General features: G+C 39.1%; 1 protein-coding gene across 1 annotated transcript in view; it reads left to right on the top strand.

Annotated features, from left to right (window-relative positions):
• Positions 1-465, top strand: part of LOC119594650 (cardioactive peptide-like) — a gene marked incomplete in the record, with an annotated part of 25423 nt that overhangs the window by 20057 nt on the left and 4901 nt on the right.

The following is a 465-nucleotide window of genomic DNA, read 5'->3' as shown; positions in this document are numbered from 1 at the left end:
AAAAGAAAAGTGAAAAAAAAAAGAAACTCACAAACGCTACATACACGCTCTTAATTTCCCCTGCAACACGGAATCAACTTAAAAGCATCGGTAGAAATAAAAGAAACATGGAAAACAATGGCAGGCGAGGACATTTCTCCTTGTGAAGAATTTCGCCGTGAAACACACAAGACGTGATCAAAGTCCGTCGTGACTTTGATTCGGGAAAATCTCCTGCATTGTCAACACTAAAGAAAACGGGAGTGAGATTTTTTTTGAGGGGGGACTAATCTTATTTCGTCGTTCATTAGAATTTATGATCACATGCACGGGGGTCATTAAATGAAACCGCGTTTGCATTTACCTGATTTTTTTTTCTCTCTCTCCTCTCGTCAGTTGGGAAAGTTTTTGGTCTTTTGTGGATGTCGTTTTCAGAAGATTTATGGTTTGTGTTTGGATAGCATTAGTGAAACCAGGGAATATGCG

Source organism: Penaeus monodon, chromosome 34, assembly GCF_015228065.2.
Source record: "Penaeus monodon isolate SGIC_2016 chromosome 34, NSTDA_Pmon_1, whole genome shotgun sequence".
Lineage (NCBI taxonomy): Eukaryota > Metazoa > Arthropoda > Malacostraca > Decapoda > Penaeidae > Penaeus > Penaeus monodon.
The sequence above is the reverse complement of the archived record's forward strand: the minus strand, read 5'-3'. Positions and strand labels throughout refer to the sequence as shown.